Source organism: Cajanus cajan, chromosome 5 (assembly GCF_000230855.2).
Source record: "Cajanus cajan strain Asha chromosome 5, NIPB_CcT2T_4, whole genome shotgun sequence".
Lineage (NCBI taxonomy): Eukaryota > Viridiplantae > Streptophyta > Magnoliopsida > Fabales > Fabaceae > Cajanus > Cajanus cajan.
The window spans coordinates 42,655,554-42,667,130 of NC_138521.1; the positions used below are offsets into that span (position 1 = coordinate 42,655,554).

At 37.5% G+C, this 11,577-nt stretch overlaps 1 protein-coding gene across 3 annotated transcripts in view; it reads left to right on the plus strand.

Annotated features, from left to right (window-relative positions):
* LOC145958312 (uncharacterized) overlaps positions 1-8,653 on the plus strand; it is a 32,900-nt gene extending 24,247 nt beyond the window's left edge. For all 3 annotated transcript variants that reach the window (XM_083075238.1, XM_083075239.1, XM_083075240.1), the window contains 5 exons: positions 1-5,853; positions 6,466-6,534; positions 7,413-7,501; positions 8,217-8,299; positions 8,462-8,653. The exon at positions 1-5,853 is cut by the window's left edge. The gene's annotated coding sequence lies outside the window, so the exon portion shown is untranslated. The remainder of the gene's footprint in view (positions 5,854-6,465; positions 6,535-7,412; positions 7,502-8,216; positions 8,300-8,461) is intronic.
* The last annotated feature ends 2,924 nt before the right edge of the window (positions 8,654-11,577 follow it).

Sequence of the window (11,577 nt, forward strand, 5' to 3'; positions counted from 1 at the left end):
TTTTGTTGTTCTACCCTTACACAAAGTTGGACCAAGTCATTTAGGTCCCTGTAGGGTAGTAGCTCCACTTGGTCTCTTATTTCTAAATTAAGACCACTTAAGAATCTAGCTACAGTTGTAGCTTCCTCTTCCCTTATGCATGCCCTCATCATTAAAAGCTCCATTTGTTGCCTGTACTGTTCTACAGACATATCCCTTTGTTGGAGCCTTTGGAGCTTATTCATAAGCTCCCTCCCATAGTAGGTGGGAATGTGCCTCCTTCTCATAGCACTTTTGAGATCATTCCAATATTGAATTGGAGGATCATTGTGGAGGCGTCTCTCTCTTTCTAGAGCAGTCCACCAATACATGGAATGCCCTTGGAAGCTAAGGGTAGCCAAAGGGACTTTTCTCTCTTCACTTACCCTGTGGCAAGCAAAGAGTTGCTCAACTTTCATCTCCCAATCTAAGTATACTTCCACATCATCTTTACCAAAGAAATGTGGAAGGTCAACTTTGACTTCCCTAGGTCTTATGGACCTTCTAGGAGTGTGTTGGTAGTGATCCCCTTGATTCATGCTTTCATTAGGGGATGTATATTGGGACTGTGAGCTCCTACTCTTTTTCCTATGTTTCTTCATATCTTCTTTCAATTTTTCTTCTTCTTGTCTTAAAATTCTCAATTCTTCCTCTAAATTAGCAAGTTGTCCTTCTCTTTCAATCTTTTCCTTATCTCTTTGAATGGACTCTTGCTTTATCCATAGTTTAAGTGATTTGATCTCTTTAGTGATATATGAAAGACTTTTTGGATAGCCATCACTTTCACTATAGGAGGAATTTTGAGACATTTTAATTCAAGAATATATTTTCACACAAAAATAGTTTTTATGAAAATAACTTTTTTTTGAAGTGCTTTAGACTTGGCACGTGGAGGTCTAAGAGTACAAATTGAACTTTGGAGGGAGGTGAGCTACTAAAGAGCCACTTAATAACCAAGCCTCTTCAAGTAAAAATCTCTAAACCCCCTTGTACTTTTGTCTTGCACAAAGCAATTTTCACAAAGATCTTTTCTCAAAGAAAATAACAAACAAGTGCCTATGTGTACAATTATATGATGCTTGAAATCATAAAGGACAAGAAAACATAAATTTCTTGAAAACTTAAATGACTGAAAACAACAATTGAACCTAGGTGAGAGCTTGAAAGGCACCAAAGACCTTCAAGGACCCTCTCACAAGTACTACACAAATTTTACTATGAGAACTCTTAAGGAGAGATGGAGATACACCAAAGGTACTCCAAGACACTCCTTAATAAAGGCCTTGTACAAAAAATTGGAAAACAAAAATTACAAGAAAATTGAAATTCAAATTTTCTTCAAATGAAATGCAAATTCACACTCCAAATGAAATGTAAATTCACATTCAAATGAAATTAGTGGCTGCACTTAAGTTCAAAGAAAACAAATTAGCCACTAATTAGAAACAAATTTTAGTAACGGATTTTGTAAGGAAAAACAAGTTTTAGAAACAAAAATTTCCGTCACTAAAATTAGTCTCTAAATTTTCACAAAAATTTTCACAAATGATTTAGCTCCTTCTTGCTCCAATCCAGCCACCAAGTTGCAGCCTCACAAGGTGTTTCACTCCTCTTTTAGAAGCAACCTTGACTTTAGTCACTCCTAGGTGTTTTCAAGAGTCTTGCTACCAAGAGAGAACAAACTCCCTAAGCAACCACCAAAGCCTTCAAGTGGATTTCCTTTGCCTTGGCCTCCTACACCTTTTAAGAAGCACTCAACCACCTTCAAGACTAAAATATTAATGTAAAACTGAAAAGGAACAATTTAGAATAGCTACACCAATTGGTAGAAGAAAAAGAGACAAGACTAGAAAGAATTCCACAAAATTGACAAGCAAACATTAAGGCAAATTTAGAAAGCTAGCACACAAAGGATAACCTATGAAAGGCACTAGAATGGATTAAAAAATCAAAAGCTAAGATTAGAAACAAAAACAAGACACAAATGATGTGGCTGGTCAAGAAATTTTAATGCAAAAATAGTACCAAAACCAAGAGCAACACATACAAATTTTCACTCCTTTTTTGGCTTTTTCTTTTGCTTTTTCTTTCTTTTCTTTTTGGCAAATATTTTTCACTTCTTTTTGTTTTAATATTCAGGAGTTTAAATGCCTTTTAAACACTTATATGTCTCGGTTTTAAGGTAGAAAAACTGCAGCAAAAATTTCACACAAAACAAAAGGTGTTCACATGCATTTTGTAACTAGTGCTTCACTATTTTGTATTGTTTTTAGGCCAAATTTTTAAGCACTCATTCTTTTGTTTTTCTCATGCATTTAGAACACTCACACCTCTTGTTTTCTTGACAAAACTTTTTAACAAGACATAATAGAAACCTAATTCTAGGAAATTTGCTAGAACTAATAGAAAATTAAGAACTCAAACATGTAAAATAAAAGCACATATGGTAAGGTACAAATTCAATAAGCAAAGACACAAAAATTTCGTACACAACAACACAAAACAAAAATTAGGTCAAACAAGCTAATCTAGGAAGTTTCAACATACAAAAGACTACACATGACTTTCTAAGACAAAACAAGAGATTCAAAAACAAAATCTATGCTCAATGAATGTTGTCCAATCACGGACACATGTGAATGAATGGAGAAGACTCAAGAAAAATCAAAAACGCACAAGTACAAGAGTACCTAAAGCACAAAACCGAAATTGATTCACAAGAATAGGACAAGCAAACATGAATCAATTACTTCATATGAGACATATAGGATCCATCAAAAATTATATTAGAACTAGATCCATGCAGCAAACACAAATTTAGACATAGACAAAGGAAGATACAACACGGATTCAAGTAGGAAAAGTTAGAACAAAAAAACCTCAAGAGCACTAGGCTCTAGATACCAAAAATGATGGAACTAGTTGAAGGAAATTGATGTTCCTTCAAAACTTCCAGGCTTAGGACCGTGAACCCTTGAGGTTGACCTTAGAAGAAGCTTGAATCTCCATGAAGAAGTCTTCAATGGAGGACAAGCCTTAGGTGATTCGGTTACTCCTTAGCTTGATGTAGAAGCTTGAGGAACCAAGTAAAGGTTGAAGAACCTTTGGTGAAACCTTAAAGAGAAGGTTTTCTCTTCAGTTTTTGAGAGGACTCTTGAGAGAGAAATCTGAAGTTTATTTCTCATAAATGTCAAAAGTGAATACAAGAGAGGTAATTACAAATATATAGGGTAGAGGTAGCTTCTAGGAGAAGCTAACCTTAACCATGGTTCACTAGGAACCATGGTAAGGTAAGCTTAACTTCCCACGGTTTAGCAAGCTTGTAGGAGAAGCTAACCTTGACCATGGTTCACTTAAGAACCATGGTAAGGTAAGCTTAACCTACTAAGGTTTAGAAGCTTGCAAGGCAAGCTTCAAAAACCTAGAGGTGTGACTTAGAATTTTGGCCAAGGAGGAGAAGATGAGCTAGGCGGCCTTGGTCTCAAATGGCTCCATGAATTAATTTGAAAATCCTTGATTTGGTTTAGTTAGGTTCATCATATGATGATGAGACCTAGCTTAATCAAATCTATGAAAAATTAGGAGCAAAATGAGTCCAATATGCAAAATTTTGCCTAGGCCCAACTCAAGCCCAATTTCTAAGCACACTCCCTAGCTTTGCTATATGCCACCCCTTTTTCCCTACTGAAAAAATACAAAATGAATGTATCAACTAGGGAGGTTAAATGGAGTTAAACTCTCCAAGTAACCTACCTTAAAATCAATATACAAACACTAGAAAAAGTAAGTAAAGTGCCTCACAAATACAAAGGCAAAAATAACCTATACAAGAGACTACGTAAAAACTATACAATATATACAAGTAGAACTAGGCCTTCTCTTCATGATAGAGCATTCCAAGTGAAGAATACCTTGGGCTTGACAAGTCCACTAGTCTTCACAAGGTCCAACTCTTCTTGGATTCTTCTAGCCATAGCTCTAGTGACTAGGCCTTTGGCCCATGGTCTATCAACCTACAAGCACAAAAAACAAAGCACATTAGCAAAATAGGATCTCACAAACCCTAACAATCTAAAGAGGACGAGATACTCACTCTCCAGGCCCCTCTCCTTGTACGCCAAATTCGCAAGCGACAGGACGAGCTTGCAATCCAGCGGGCGAGGAAGCACTACAAGACTTTCAATGGCGGCCACCTTCGAAGCCGTCAATTTCAATTGGCCCACCCCGTGAAACCTAGACAGTTTGGGGCACCAATAGAAGGGGAATTTTGGCAGCCCGCCGAAATAGAATGCCCCGTCCTCCAATGGGTCGACGTCCACAAGAGCAACCCGGAAAAACTCTTGTTTAAAATTTTTGTATGACTGGGAGTAAAGAGTGAATAAACCTCCATCCCTACTCCCACTCAGAGACAGTATGTCGTAAGGCGGAATGCCTATCTTCAGCTGGTAAAAATGAAGAAAGACGGGAAGAGACACCTCTATCCCTAGAGCTGAACACAAGACCTGAAAAGCCCTCAAAAAGCCCCAACTATTTAGGTGCAACTGGCAAGGAGTCGAGTTGATAAAATTTAAAAAATCGCACTCGAATTGAGTGAAGGGAAGGCAGACACCTAAATCCCTAAAGAAGCATTGGAGGACATAGAAATGGGGAGGGTCAGTGGACTTTCCCATGTACACGCCCTTCCGGCCCGACAAGGCTCAAGCCGGATCATTCAGGAGATGAAAGGGTCACAAATTCTATACGATTTCCAAATCACATTGACCTCAAGAAAAGATCGAAACACACTCTGGGCTTCACCCATCTCACTTCGAACCCAATCGTACACAGGAATGCCTGGAACGAGGTCCTTAGGCGGGTTCTCCACCTTCTTCTTCTCGGCGGCGGCCGTTCCGGTAGCCACCGCCTTGCCCCGCGCCCTACCTTTGCCCTTGGCAGGCACGGAGGATCCAGCACCACCCTCTCCAGCCATCAAGAAAGAAATAAGATTTGACAAGAAGGAGAAAGAAGATTACAGAAAGGAAGTACCTGGTACTCTCCCTCAGAAAACAACCCTAACGACAACGGGGTTACCGGAAACGAGAACGGGAATAGCAAGAGCGAAAACCCAGGGAGCAGCGTGCGCAAGGAGCTAAGGAAGAAGAAGAAACGAAAAGAGTAAAGTGAATGAAGAGGCGCGAGAGAAAGAGAAAAAAAAAGACTCCCTAAATTCAAACGGTCATGCCACGTGTCGGAGAGAGAAAGCATAACTGGCAACTCATTTAATGAGCCCCACTATCGCAAGCACGGCCATCATTACATAACCGTGACTCCTTAGTAACGCGCCCCCACACGTTCTCAAGAATGAAGCGACAAATATGACACAGGGCACCTTGGCAGGCAGGCGTACGTGAAAGGTCACTGCTCCCTGACGAGCTCGGTCTCAAACTCCTCGACCCACGATCTTCGGAGCTCGGGGGGCTAGTGTACTATCCGTACCGCCATGCCGAGCTTGAGCTCGGCATCGCTGCGTGGAATGACCTCGGAACACGCATTTGGAGACCTCGGTCTAAACAAGATCCGCAATCCAACCAGATCATAACTGATCTCAGGAGATCTCGGTCCAAGCGAGATCCGCTATCTAATTAGATTATAACTGACCTCAGGCCCAAGGCCCAACGCAACCCTAATTCACACTAAGGTACGTGCATTATTTATACGAGACTCATACTCATACAAACCCTAACTTTAGTATCAGAGTCTCTTTTGCAGGTACCACCCCCATCTTGGAACACCAACGTACCCGCGAAAGAGGCTCACCAATCTTACTCGGCGGATCACCTCTACAGCAGATCTCCGGTAAGAACACTATTCATTAATTATTGATGAAATTATAAATGTTGAATTTTCTAGAGCTACCTAGTCATGAAATAATTATCATTTCGTGAACAGGAATCCAAATTACTTTTACTGGTAAGTTAGAATTTAAACTCAAATATAAGGTGTAATTTATTTTATATATATATATATATATATATATATATTGTCTATATCGCTATATATTATATAAATTTTAATTAAAGTACTATCAAACCTTCTTATATTGACTAGTGCTTTAGGATGACTGATTCTTGATGTGTGTTGGAGTCTTTTTTGTCTAAATTATTTTTTAATCTTTATCATCATTATTGTTTTAAAATAAATCTAAAGTTCAGGATATTCTATGTTTATGCTTTATTTTACACCTTAAGTCCAAAGTTTTTTTGTGTCAATTTGTCAGAGGTGTGTGAATAATGGTGATTTCTACTAAGTCTTAGATATAAAGTTGTTTTAAACTTCTAATTGTGCATTGTAAGGGCACCATATAATTTTTTGTTTTATTATACATCTTTAGACCAATTAATTATGTGTATCTTTGAGAATCTTTTTCCAAACCCCACATTTCAATGTTAATTCAATGATCGCAAACAGAGGTCAGCCAAGCATTGGTTTTAAAAGGTTGAATGCTCATGTTCACCAGTTGAAAGGCAGCAGCTCCAGGTAATTAATTTTTCAAAACTAGTTTCTACCTACCTTAATATACAATCCACCTCAAAACAATTTATGATGGGAATATTGGTCTTGTTTTTTTTACCTTGGTGATAGTTGCATCCACTTGGTGTCACTTGAAATACCAGTCTTAGTCACAGTTGCATTATTATTACCAAGAATATGTAGTATAGTGGCATGGAACCCTTGATAAAGCCTATTCTGGAGAATTAACAGCAATTTTTAATAATTTGTAATCATAAGTCACTTATTAATAAATGGAGAGTTAACCATAATTCACTTATTAATTTGTTAATATTGTAAGAGTTAACCAACCATCAACCCTTCACCTGCTTAGATTGTTCATTCTTATCTCAATTTATGACTATAAGAGGTCGCAAATAATGCATACAAAACCTTGATTTGTGTTTGATGGGCTGTTACTATAATACTGCCTATTTACTTGTGTATACTTTTGATTTATCTTTATTGGAGTGGTTCTATTGATAATTCTTTAGGAAGAAATTGAAGAGAATGATGAAGATTCCATTAAAAAGATGCAGAAGCTGGAGAAATAATATATCCATAAATCTTATTCTGATGTCACTTGTTTGATTATGGACCTAATTAGAATGATATGGAATTCTTGATAAAATATAAATTAAGGCCATTCACATTTAACTACAAGTGGAAGTCTATTGTTTAGTTGCAAAATGTATGCTTTTTATTTGTGTTGTTTATTATGCATTAATAAAAGTTATGATGTTGTATTGTCTCTTTTTAAACCATTAGTATATAATGCTTTTCAATATTTTATTTGATTAATCTATCATTAGTTGAGATTTTTCTTCTTTTCTTTTTCATAGAATTTTATTACATTATGTCTCTAGGATTGCAACTCAATGGTTTTAAGAAAGTTATCATACACAAAAAGTGACAGAAGACATCAAGTACAAGATTACAATTCTCACAGGAGGAGGTAAATGAATTCAGCTACTAGAAGACATTTTTTTAACATTCTTTGTTCATTTAATCTACTAAAGAACTACTACTTATATTTATTTTTAAGAAATTGTGTACCAATTTTTCTTGTCGACGTTTGATGCTAGTTTGAGGGAAGTTGCCTAATCTATAGCCTTTTTTCTTTGATATTAGTTTTAGTGTTCTATGCTTTCTACTTTGTGGTACTCAATAAAGGTCTAATTAAATATGTTTCTCCATCAAGAAAGAAAAAGTTGCTACCTGGATAAAGTTTGTAAATTGATGTCTCATTATTAATTGGCACATATACGTAATCTTATTTTTTCGAGGGTGGGGATGTTTATTGAATTTTTTTTCCTGTTAAGAGTTATGCATTACTCTTGCACTTTGAAAATTTACATTTTAAGTATATATATATATATATATATATATATATATATATATATATATATATATCTTTTTGGATATATCAATAGTATTATTTTGTATGTAATTTTAAATAATTTTTTGGTGTTGTATATGTAGATTGAGGTAAATGATATATATGAGTAAAGAGATGGATTTAAATATTATCAAGCATAACAATCAGGGTTTTTTCCTGTATTTCATTGCTTTGGTGTTTCCTTTTTCTTGTTACCTTGAACATATTTTCAGTTGGGTCATGACTTGCATTTTATTACCTAGGTCATGAATTAATGCATTTCATTTTGCAGCTTTATTCAAAGTGAAGTTAGAGGCTGACAAGCCTTTGAGAGTTTCACGGATGGAAAGATCAGCTATGAGAGATTCACATAGGGTATTTTAACCCCCACAAATAACAAAAGTTAAAATAAATTATTGTAGTGATGTTTCCTTTTCTCTTTTTATCCTTTGGTGGACCTTCTTACTTAATTTCATTTTTTTATTGCGTTTAAGATCAGTGATGAGGAAGTTGACTTCTGTAATCAAACTTCTGCAGGAATTGCTTTCACACTTGGGGCAACACTTACCTGATAAGTTGATTTGTATGGTTGAGTGTTAGGCTTATAATCTACAATCTTAGAATTTAAAAGATTATGTATCACATGTTGGAGGCGTGGAAACAAATGTTTCGGATAAATTCATTGTGAGCATTTAAAAGTTGAAAAATTATTTATAAATTATGTAATAATTTCTTCGATTTTTTTTGTAAAAAAATTTCTGCAGAATTTCTTGCGAAAAAATTTGCAGGAAACTTTCCTGCAAATTTTTTTTGCAGGAAAATTTCTTGCGAATTTTATAATTCATAAAAGCATATTATCCACGAAGGTATTATCTGCAGATAAAATTTTGCAAAAAAATTTGTAGGAATAATGTTTGTTGCAGATTTTAATACAAAATTCACAGGAAAAGTCGTATGTAATAAGAGAAATTTTAATAGTATATCTTAAATCATTTCACATAATTAACCAAATACTAATTAATAGTACTGTTTCAAAGTATCTAAATGACCTACTTTAGTGTTCCTTTTTTTCAAAATATGTTAGATATATATTATAACTGATGTAAAGGTGTATGATTAAATCTTATTTAGAAAGGTTAGTATAAATAAATAAAAACAAAATAAAGAGAATCTCATGGGTTAAGTAGGAGAATATAATAGAAAATATTAGTTCATTAAGTGGGAGAATCTCAAGGGTTAAGTATCATATACTTCGCTCAATATAACATTCCTAACATTATTCATCTCATTAAAGGTCAACGTGTACAATGACTTTCACTATATTTACACTAACTTGAAGATAACCTTTTTTCTCTCTAAGGGCTTCACACTTGCTAGTATGCAATTTGCACCATAATCCAACCTATATAAGTAGTCTCTATTGTACGTAACTCTACTCTCTGATTTAACGTGATCCTATCCATGCTCTATCTACCAAATTTAATACCATCTAAACACAACTAGACACTCAATGATCCATTCAAGATCCTCACTATGAATCATTGACTACGTTCAATAACGGGTAGCATGCTAGAACAATTAGTTGTCTTGGTCGCCTAAACCATTCACCACTACATCTTCTAGTACTACAACTACTAATTTCTTAGCATCTCAAGGATCACAACTCACCATGCCCTTTTCCACTTCCATATCAATTCCCCATTTTATAAAGACATTGTTTTCCTAAGGTGGATGACCACCTCTGATAGAAACATGCTGTCGCCACCGGCCCGAAACGGGCTTTCGGCATTCGCGAAGGATGGTTGGACTCTTTTATTTGTTTAAAAATATGGATTGCTAGAATGACTTATTCTCAAACTGAGACCTTGTCAAACGAGCAATTTTATTAAAAGGCTCACCAATCCATGTTAATCCCAAGCGGGACCCTCCATGGATTAGCGGTTTTCATAAAAAGGAAGGGTTCATGGAGTCGCCACCAATGTTTTACTCAAAACATTGGAAAAAGAAGTTTAAGCCAATCGATTTAAAAATCGACTTCGGCCATGACAACCAGAGTCGGGTAAGGGAGTCGGTTACGCGTGGGGAAGGTGTTAGCACCCCACAGCGCCCCTTTCGGGTTCCCTATGACAGATTATTTCTAAAAATAATAGTGCGAAATTACTAAATTACCCCTATTTATTCTAAACAATTATAACTTAACTATCTACATGATGACAGTTAAATATACACACAGAAAGCAGTAAAAGGAAGGTCTTAAGAAGAAACCTTTGAAGCGTGCTTTTATATTCAAGTAAAACTGGGAAGCTTTTTGGCGTTCCCTCGCTCTACAAGCCCGCTCGCTCCCTCCTAGAAAATTTTAACTATGGAAATCCGGAGGATTTCCCTTCGACTCAGTTCGAGACTCAAGCAAAAAGCTCAGAACTCGAGAACTTTGTCGGATCAACTCTCCGAGTGATTTCTAGGCAGAGCACTGCTCAAAAAAACCCAGAATACTCAAGAAGAGGGTTAAAACTCAGTGTAAAAGTGTAGAATGACGTCCAAATGACGTCTTATTTATAGGGAACAGGCGCAATACGGGCCCTGGAGTCAATACGGCCCGTATTGAGTTTTTGAACTACAATACGGCCGTATTGAATTCAGTACGGCCGTATTGAAGTTCAAGAAACCTCAATACAGCCGTATTGAGTTCAGTGCGGCCGTATTGAAGTTCAAGAAACCTCAATACGGCCGTATTGAGTTCAGTGCGGCCGTATTGAAGTTCAAGAAACCTCAATACAGCCGTATTGAGTTCAGTGCGGCCGTATTGTAGTTCAAAATGTTCAATACGGCCGTACTGAACTTTTGGGAGGCCGTATTGGGCTTCATTCCCTCCACTTCCTTATTTTGAGCTATTACAAGACCTCTAGACCTACAGAGAATCCTCCTAGGGCCTTCCATGAGTCCTTCTGGCTGACTTTCCTTCAGTCCTCAAGAGTCTTCAAGCTTTATTTCCGACCCGGACAATTTTAGGGGTCTACAGCTGCCCCCCCTTTACTTAGTCGGACGGCCTTTTGGTGTACCGGCTGACAAGTAAAGGAGTTGACCCAATTGTCCGGGTGATGTGCCAACCTTCTGACTTGTAGCGTCTTCCGGTGGAAAATTGTTGAGTAGCCTCTCCAGGTTGTTGCATACCTCGGCGCTTCTGACAACCTCGGTAGCTAAGTTTACCTTCTCCAGGGTCAACTTCACTCGACGCCCGAGCCGGAAGTTGAACACCAACGTGCCTCTGACGACGCTGATGGTTGAGTACTGTCTCTCCAGACCTTGAGTACCGTCTCTCCAGACTTTGAGTACCGTCTCTCCAGACCTTGAGTACCGTCTCTCCAGACTCTGAGTACCGTCTCTCCAGACTCTGAGTACCGTCTCTCCAGACTCTGAGTACCGTCTCTCCAGACTTTGAGTACCGTCTCTCCAGACTCTGAGTACCGTCTCTCCAGACTCTGAGTACCGTCTCTCCAGACTCTGAGTACCGTCTCTCCAGACTCTGAGTACCGTCTCTCCAGACTCTGAGTACCGTCTCTCCAGACTCTGAGTACCGTCTCTCCAGACTCTGAGTACCGTCTCTCCAGACTCTGAGTACCGTCTCTCCAGACTCTGAGTACCGTCTCTCCAGA